This window comes from Castanea sativa, chromosome 8, assembly GCF_040712315.1.
Source record: "Castanea sativa cultivar Marrone di Chiusa Pesio chromosome 8, ASM4071231v1".
In the NCBI taxonomy this organism is placed as follows: Eukaryota; Viridiplantae; Streptophyta; class Magnoliopsida; order Fagales; family Fagaceae; genus Castanea; species Castanea sativa.
Window position 1 is genome coordinate 44,301,554 of NC_134020.1, and position 9,486 is coordinate 44,311,039.

The following is a 9,486-nucleotide window of genomic DNA, read 5'->3' on the forward strand; positions in this document are numbered from 1 at the left end:
CAAATAAGTTGGGTCTATATTTTTCGTTTCACTAAGTTCCCATACCTATTTTTCCGGCCAAAAGAATATATATAATCATTCTCTTACGATAATTTATTACGTACTTGTATACGTTCACTTTTCATGTTTTAAATGAGGACAACACTTTTTTACCCTTGCCCTTCACACTCTACAAACATTTATACTTGTGGAGTAACCATTGCACCAAAGGTATGTGGTGGTAAGGACAACATTTTTATGTGTTTTAAAATGTGTACATTAGGGCATGTAATTTAAAGCTTAATATCTTAGTCACTCTATAACATTTACTTCATAATAATTGTTTTTTTGGTAAATTATACATTTGGTCCCTAACCTTTACGTTATATTTCAATTTGGTCTTTAACCTTTTAAATATGTCAATTTGGTCCTTAACTTTTAAGTAGTGTGTCAAAATGATCCCTACCGTTAAGTGATAGACAAAAAATACTGACATGGCTAACAACTAAAATTGAAAATTAATTTTTATACAGCTATCATGCCACGAGGACTAAATTAAACCAAATAAAAAATAAAATAAAACTCTCATGTGGCATGAATCTGGAATTTGGCACTCAAATTTAGACTAGCCCTTGCTGTATGTGGGCGAAAATAGCAAATTAGCTATAGTTTCCAAAGAATATAATTAGTAGTTACGGTTTATAAACTATATTTTTTATTAGCATCTCGAGTTTAAAAGACTCGATTTTGGGCTTAAAAATCGAGTCTTTGAGGGTCGATTTTCATAGTCTGCTCATGTCTGATGTGGCATTTTTTCCACGTGGCATCTACCTGAAAATCGAGTCTTAGAGACTCGATTTATAATGTTTCAAAATCCCCAAAATCCTAACAGCTATCAGAATCAGAAGAAAGATAGAGAAAAAAAAAAAAAAAACACACCCACAGCACAGTAGTCATCACCTGAAATTTAACAACGCCAAACCCAAACAGACAGAAAAAAAAAAAAAAAATACAACCACCACCACCACCACCACCACCTAAAATCCAACAACACCAAACCCAGACAGATCGGAGGATCCGCCACCAGAGAAGAAAGATAGAGAAAAAAAAAAAAAAAAAAAACTCACCGACGACAATCGCGATCCACGGCTGAACCCGATCCATGGCCACCTACTCTGATCGAATCCGCCGCTCCCAGGTCGCGCGACCCAGGCCGCAGCCATGGATCTGAGCTTGCTGGCGTTGGGTTTTTTTTTTTTTTTTTTTTTTTGCGCTGAGTTTTTCTCAGATCTTCCTACAATGGATGGATTTTGATGTGGGATTTTCCCACGACCCAGGCCGTAGCCATGGATCTGAGCTTGCTGGCGTTGGGGTTTTTTGTTTTTTTTTTTTTTTTTTTTTTTGCGCTGAGTTTTGCTCAGATCTTCCTACGGTGGATGGATTTTGATGTGGAATTTTCTGGGAATGGATGTTAAGATTGAGAGTAAAATTTTTTTGGCTTGTAAATCGAGTCTTAGATATTCGATTTCCAGGTAGGCTCCACGTGAAAAAAATGCTACATCAGATGTGAAAATCGACCCTCAAAGACTCGATTTTTAAGCCCAAAATCGAGTCTTTTAGACTCGAGATACTAGTAAAAAATATAGTTTATAAACCGTAACTACTAATTATATTCTTTGGAAACTATAGCTAGTTTGCTATTTTCGCCTTGTATGTGTGAAAGCCACACACTTTGGCCCACCATGTTAGAATTTAGAAATATCATCTCAAGGCTCACCAATCAAGTTTAGACCTTGACAATGCAGTCAATTAATTTTTGTTCTTTTCTCTTTTTCTCTATGTTTTGCCATTGGATCTCATCTGTGTTCTCAACCACAAAAAGTCATTCATATGCAAAATCATTTTTGAAAAGTTTTTTGCGTCACCAGTAGATCAGCGTCAAGTCAGGTTTTGCCACCAGTCTTCACCATCGGATTATGATATTGAAGCTGTTGCTTCCTGGTGAATCGTGCATTTGTGCTACTATGTTTTAGGGATTTTGATCCTAATTTGAGCCTCACGTGTTTGGACGTGAGCAACTCACTAAGCTGGGAGTTTTTTTTCGTTAAGAAAAAGTTTATGTAATGTTGACATGGTAGTTCAGGTGGCAGTCATACATGACATTAAACAAATGTTTTATTTTTTCCGTTAGTTACATCAATATTTTCCATTCACCATTTAATAGTATGAACCATTTTGACAGAATACCAAAAAAATTAGGGATCAAATTGATATATTTGAAAGGTTGGGAATCAAATTGAAAAATGGTATAAAGGTTAGGGACTAAATGTGTAGTTTACCCTTGTTTTTTTTATCATTTGGTCAACCTGCAAAAAAGTGTAGGATAACACCAATTGGTTTTTGGTAGAAGTGAGAGATCATATTGAATTAAACTCCAAACCTTTTATTCAATGATAAAAAATTTTATCAATTAAACTGAAAAAGTTCAAAATCCACAATGATATGCATATGATATAATACTATTTATAAAACAATGAATGATACTAGATATTTCCACTTTCTGGAGGTACTAGCTAGGCTACCACCACGACCTGCCCAAAGATGCAACAAGCTGATTTGGGCTTAGAATGGTTTGGGCTCACCGCGCAACCCAAGTTGGGATAGGATGTGATCTGATATATAGACTAAGCCCTTGTTCAGTTCTTTGGTACGATTTTCTGTTGACAATTGGACCTTCTGAACCAGCCCAATTATTCAATTGATCTCAAAAAGAATGGATCAGGTCCCACTTTGTTTAAAAAGCAGATCGTAATCCCAGCCCAAGAAAAGAGGGGAACACGCTGACCCTTTCAAATCAAAGACCAGGACACTTTTTCAGCAAGCTTTTGACTCTCGAGTCTTTTTAGGTCATCAAGGATAGTATTGCCCACCCAAAAGTTTTAGTTGTATATATTATGGAAGTTTGAACCTAATTTTTTTAGAAAATAAGATCACGCAATATCATCATATTTCAAGAATTTTTTGGTGTAAATCAAGTAATGCTTTAAAAAAATATAGTTATTATTAAGATAATAAATTTAAACATGTAATTTCTATTCTATGATAATTACTCTTTATCATCAAGTTAAAATAGTTTTTAGTATAAGTAAAATTAATTCAAACCCAAAATTTCTTATTTATTTTTGAAAAAACAGAATATCAAAAATCTCTTACCCGACTATAATAGAAACCCACTTATTGCTTGAGATTAATATAACCAACTTTCATAGCTTACCAAAAATAATATATATATATATATATATATATATATATATATATATAATTTAACAGTTACAATAAGAGAGAAAATATTTAAATCGCGAATATTTCCATTAGAAATATAAAAATTTAAAAATTAAGTTACATGTCTTTCGGTAATAAAATTTAAATATATGATATTTTTACAATTATTTAAACTTATAATTAATAATAATAATAATTGTCTAGGTGGAACCATAAACAACTCAATTTTGTTGAATGTCCATGCTCATGCCTAGGAAAAGTAAACAATACTATTAAGGAAAAATTGTAGCGAGAGTTTTTCAAACTTATTTTTTGGGATCAAAAGGAAGGAATCTGTTCATCTTCTCCTTTCCGAAGTTTCAAAGCCATCAAGTTCTTGGAGACAATGAGGAAGTTTCTGTCATGTTTAGTTGTGGCCAAGGTGGGAACAGTACTGTTGGCTGTGTCGGTATCAGAAAGCTATATATATATATATATTTGACTGTAGAGACCGAGTTTGTTTGTTAGGAATTTCATGTGTGGTTCGATATAAAGAGAAACATATTTCAACACAGGGGTTGGGTCCGTCGGGTACGATAGATATAATGCGGCCACAGGCCCACAGTAGTCCTAACAAGAAACCATGTTTAACATGCATGCTGCTAATGTGTTATCATGTAAAATGTTGAAGAAGGAATCTAATAATGTCGAATAGAAATAAAACTTGCTTTCTTTCTTTTTTGTATTGACAAGGCTAGCTTTTGCTTCACAAATCTCTTTTTCTTCTCTGTTAGATCAGTCTTGTGCTTCAATATGTGCACCGCGTTGATTGACCTAATTTTTATGCGTCTCCCAATATGAACAACACCATACTTTTAGGATACATCGCAGTGTAAACAACATAGATACTCTTTCTCTCTCTCTCTCTCCGAAAGAGAGAGACAGAGAAAGGGAGTTATGATTGCACAAAAGAAAATGGAAGAGGGAGTAATTTTATCACTTTTCTTGGTTAATACAGAGACTCTTTTTAAAAATATAAATAAAAAATTTAATCGCAAAGTTAAAAGATACCTGGTTATATATTGCCCGTAGCTATAGGTGAACACATTTCTTTATGTTTTAATATTTAATCCAAACTCTCATTTTATGATCTTAGCAACAAAAAAAAAAAAAAACACTTTACCACAAATTTTTATTTGTTTTGGATTAATCATGTAATTCAATGCAATTTGAATTACTTATAGGACAAAATTTAGGAAGGTATTGTTTCTTAGGTTTTTATTTTAAGATTCAAACATGTGGCCATTTAATTAAAAAATATACTTTTATCTTATGTGAAAAAATCTATATGGTAGAATCTTAATATGGGAGCCTAAGAAACAACACCTAAGTTATTTACCTAAATCTTGCCCTTACTTATAAACACTGTTTTCAGACCCGGACCGGACCAAGAGGTTTGATTGTGAAAATCGGGATGAAAACTGGTTTTTTAAGCATAAATAACCAGATTTTTTGCTAATTCCATGAGCCCCTAAAACCAGGGTTGGACCGCATGAACCGGTGGCAAGAACCGTGCGGTCCAACCCCTTAGCAGTTATTTATTTATTTATATAAAAACAACTTAACAAAATTTTATTCTACTTAATTAAATTATCCATCTCTTATAAGGAATATAAAAAAAATTATAATTAAAATCCTTTAAGGATATTCAATTTTTCTTCAAAAATTAATCAAAATTTTTAATGTTTTCATGGTTATTGTAAGGTCACAATTTATACCTAAGCCCAATAATAGGAATGGTATAGGCCCAAAGAACCCAATACAATAAATTTGTAGAGAGTGAATTAGAAATCTTGTTTCTAATGTGCTTAAATAACAACAACAGTGATCCAAGATCACAAAATGATAAGTATTGACTAGTGTGTATGATGAAGATTGTCCTCAGACTCAAGCCGAGGAGCTGATTCTTATACTTTTTATTTCTTAAAGATTGATTACAAAAATTCAGTCTACAATGTCCTCTCTCCCTTTTCTTTCGATCCCCTTTTCTCCTAGACCTTCTTTCCTCTTATACTTCCTTCTTCCTCTCACTTCTGCTCTCCATGTGTAGGTCTAGACTGTTAATGTTGATACTTATCCCATCAGCACACTTCGGAAGTCTTTAGGTAATAGCTGTAAGGCTGAAAATCACTATTCAGATATCACTTCCTCATTAATGAAGCTAGAGATTTAGGTACAAAGCATTTAATGCGGTGATAGAAGCTTTCTTGTAGATATTTCACAATTGTCTGTGCTCTTTGTGCCCTGTGAAACATATCTTCATTCATAAAACCTCCTAAAAGATCATTCTGGACAACATGACATACCATCTGATCCTTATTTCGCTTAGCCGAGGAGATTCCCTTCATCGGATTACTTCCCTTAGCTTCTTTTGTCACAATTTGCTCGTGGGTCTCTAGGTCTGACATCTTTATCGCAATCAATCCGTATTCGGACAAGTAAACAACCTCGGACAAAAGCCCATGACCCAAAAATGCACCTTGGGCCTTTTATCCTTACAGTTATTATTTTATTTTATTAACTTTCTTATTTAATTATTAAATATATGCTTGAAAATTATTAAATTTTCTTCACATATATAGATATATTAGTTAATTTTTTTAGTGTTATAAATTTAATATCTATATTTAGGCTTTAATTAATTATTAAATTAATTATGACATCATCACGGTTCGACCCCAGTTCAACCTCGGTTCGACCTCAAAAACCTTGAACCTCTCCCTTTTACGGTTCAATAAACAATTTGAGTTTCAAAATCATGCTTATAAATTAGAGTTACTTCTGTTTAACTTTTTCTTTCCACATTTGATAGTTTAAGCAATACTTTTTGGATAGTAATATTCTAATCATAGATTCAATTATTGGAAAAAAAAAATAGAAAGATATTTTTTTTCCTAAAGAACCTAAAAAAGTGATCCACAAATAACTTTATCCACTTATTCAGGTTTTTGTCTTTGTCCATGTATTTCAATGAACGCCCTAAGGCTTGGAGTGTAAACCTTATTATAGAGTCTGATTGGGATTCACTTATCTTGCTGAAACTGAATTTTTTTTGCTAAAAGTATTATAGATAAAAGTAAAAGTTAGTTGAAATAGTAGTTTGGAACTCATGAATAGTACAAAAAAGTGTAATGAAATCCATGAATAGTAGCAAAAATAAGCTGAATGGTAAAAGAAGTTGGCAAAAATAATTTTTTGCTAAACCAACACTAAAGTAACACTTATTAAAAATCAGTGATGGAGCATTAAATTAATCATTAAATTAAAGTTTCTTCACATAATGAGCCTCACTTCAAATATTTGTCCATGATAAATTACTAAATTTAGAGCATCCACATTCATTATTTCAATTCTATCCTATTTTACCATCTCAAAAAGTCACTTTTTCAATTATATAATACCATTTTTCACTACACCCAACATCCAAACTTCTATTTTACCATTTTCCTCATTAAAATAATATATTTACACATTAAAATATATAACCAACAAAATGCATCTCAGAGAAATCATGTTCCAAAAAACAAAAACCCAGAAATCCACCTTGCCACCACCACGCCACCGGCCAGCAACCACCACCACAACCAAACTCCACACCAACAACAACCACAAGAACCAACCACCAAGAGGAAAAGAAACACAAAAAATTGCCAAAAACTACCACCACCGATCGAGAAAATTGCCAAAAAATTGCCAAGAAACACAAGAAATGACCAAAAACACACTAAGAGAAAAAACCACTTCAAACCCAAGAAACCACTTCAAACCCACTACGCTGACTCGCCGATCTCCACCACCACCAAGCCACCGATCAGCAACCCCAAGCCACCAATTAGCAAACCCAAGCCTCCGTATGCCAAACCCAAGCCACCGATCAGAAACCCACGTCGCCAATTTGAAACCCAGGCCGTCAAAACCCATGCCACCGATCTCCACAAGTCACCGATTTGAAACCCACGCCATCACCAATCAACAAACCCACACCACCGATCTCCACAAGCCACTGATCTCCACAAGCCGCTGATCAGAAACCCACGCCACCGATTTCCATAAGCCACCGATTTGAAACCCACGCCATCACCGATCAGCAAACCTACACCACCGATCTCCACAAGCCACTGATCTCCACAAGCCACCGATCAGAAACCCACGCCACTGATCTCCACGAGCCACCAATTTGAAACCCACGTCATCACCGATCAGCAAACTCACACCACCGATTTGAAACCCACACCATCACTGATCAGTAAACGCCATCACTGCCATGCCTTCGTCAGACCTTGCTTCGGCCAACAGTGAGTCAGAGAGTGAGAGAGGGTAGATGAGAAAATAGGAAGAGTGAGTTGAGAAAGAAAGAAAAAAAACTTCTCAGCCCAGAGAAAAGAGAAAGAAAAGACAGAGGAAAGAGAGAGAAAGAATAAAAATGATTAAAAAATTTATACCATAGTGCTACAGTGCATTCTACTTGTAGAATAACACTGTAGCAATATTGTAAAAAATTTTACAATTGGAAAATTTTACAACATTCGATGGAGCCTCTTTTTGGGCTAAAAATGAAAAAAATGGCTTGGCCTTGACATATACCATGCTCAATGCGGATGCTCTTAGTTAGAGAATTTTTGCTTTTTTTTAGAACCAACTGGAAACTAACTTAGCATTTCTCTAATGTCCAACCACCATTGTCAACATGTCAATGAATAACCATTAAAATAATAAAATATAATGTCAGAGTTGGCCTTTTCAAATCACTGAAATTGGAAAAGGCCAACTCTGAAGGTGAGAGCTCCGTTGGCTTCTCCCGGTCTTCGTTGACTTTGTCGAGGAAGGTTTCAGATGTATTGAATTCTTTGGAGTATATTGATAAGATTGGTTTTTAATGTGGTTGTAATTAAGTGTGTTAATTCAAATTCTTTTATTTGATAAATAAAATCCAAATTTATAAGAATGTCATGTACAGTCAGTATTTCACAAATTAATGAATATGTAGTGTCACATACAATCAATAGTCAGAAAAAATTACCGCACATTCTTGGCGTGATAGTCATTCCACAAGTATAAGTGCTTGTAGGGTATAAGTGTAATGACCCTAGGTTTTTTGTTCGCACTTGCTTAATTAGAGGTGGTCGGAACCAAATGTCTGGGTGGTGATAAAAGCCTAAGAGTTCAGATACAGCGTGGTGACCTCTAGTGAGTGGCAACCACGAGCAAGAGTTGCTCAACCATGGTGTTTACGTTCAGAGAAAGAGAAGGCTTCTTGGGTATTAAGGAGGAATTATTGTACGTTGCAATTTCCATTCATTTATCTGTAAATTGCTAAGATGACAAGCTTCATTTGGAGGGTCTAAATTAAGGATTTCACACCAAATCATTATGAAATTTAAACTCATAAAAAATAAAAATCTAATATGCCGTTGGTATAAATAAGGGATTTTACACCTAATCCTTCTTGAATTTAATCTCACAAAGATTTAATGAATTCAATAAAACAAAAATGATAAAAAAAAAAAAAAAGAAGAGGTTATTCCCCCAATTTAGAATTTTACAATTTCATTGTTGAAAAAAATTAAGGCGAAAATACCATTTTGGTCCCTACATTTTGAAGTCACGGTCAATTTGGTTCCTATATTTTAGTAGCAGTCAATTTGGTCGTTGTTATTTTGCACTTGCAGTCAATTTAGTCTCCATTGTTAACTCATTAACGAAAAATGCTTATGCGGCACACGGCATTCATAGTCAGCACACCTAAAGCCTATGTGGCTACTAAAATTAAAAAAAAAAAATTATTTATCATTTAAAAATGCAATTTCAGCATTAAATAAAAAATTAAAAAAAAAAATCCACATCAGGCCAAAAAAAGAAAAAAAAGAAAAAAAAAAAAGAGTCCCCGGTTGTTCTTGCTCTTTCTTGACAGCCAAACACAACAACCTAGAAAGACAAAAATCAACTCAGAAAATTCATAATAACCAAATCCACGTCAACGAAGGCATTAGTGGAAGTAATCTTTTTCCTCTTGAGAAACTTCTATAGAGAGAATAGTGGCGGTGGTGGCTATTTGCTAGGGTTGAATCCAATGGCTCAAAAACTCTACAGTTTGATTGGGCCACGTTGTGTACCTGCTTGGGTTGAATCCAAGAAAGCCAAGGAGCATAAAGCCATAGCCTAATGCTTTTAGGAGACCACCTTCTC